At 39.2% G+C, this 595-nt stretch overlaps 1 pseudogene; it reads left to right on the top strand.

The window, feature by feature from the left end:
- The first annotated feature begins 208 nt into the window (after positions 1-208).
- LOC145784945 (U6 spliceosomal RNA) lies at positions 209-277 on the top strand (annotated as a pseudogene).
- Positions 278-595: the final 318 nt, after the last annotated feature.

Raw genomic sequence — 595 nt, 5'->3', positions numbered from 1 at the left:
GGCACCATAAAACAAAAGCTTGTGGAAATCAACCAAAAATCGTAATTCTATCGTAATTCATGAACAGTCTTCTCTCTAAAAAAGCAATTTGGTTTTTCATCTTTTTTGTGAGAGTCTATAAAACCGTCTTCCTTTGATTATTATAGACAACTGTCACTTGCGGTGCTTATCAGCATGGCAAGAATTTGTTAATTAACAACATTTTGCAGTACTTGCTTCGGCAGTACATATACTAAAATTGGAACGATACAGAGAAGATTAGCATGGCCCCTGTGCAGTAGCGCACCCAGAAAAAAATTTAGGGGGGGGCTAATTCAGAAATGTCGGCCGAGTGATTTGCGACAGTAGTGACAGTGACAATAGGCCATTACCCATCCCTTTGATTACTATTTAAAGGCACTCACGGCCCACAACTCTCTGGTTTCCGATACATCAGGATTTGTTCTCTCAATCAGATTACAAGTTGGCCTATAGTGAACCCCATGCTAATAGCACCATCAGCATCCTCATTCCTACGTCTACTCTCGCAATCTTGATAAGATCTTGATTTTTTCCTCATGTATGATAAAATAGAATTTGCTTTCTATTTGCTGAC

This window comes from Aplidium turbinatum, chromosome 1, assembly GCF_918807975.1.
Source record: "Aplidium turbinatum chromosome 1, kaAplTurb1.1, whole genome shotgun sequence".
NCBI lineage: Eukaryota > Metazoa > Chordata > Ascidiacea > Aplousobranchia > Polyclinidae > Aplidium > Aplidium turbinatum.
This window is presented reverse-complemented; position numbering and strand designations above follow the sequence as displayed.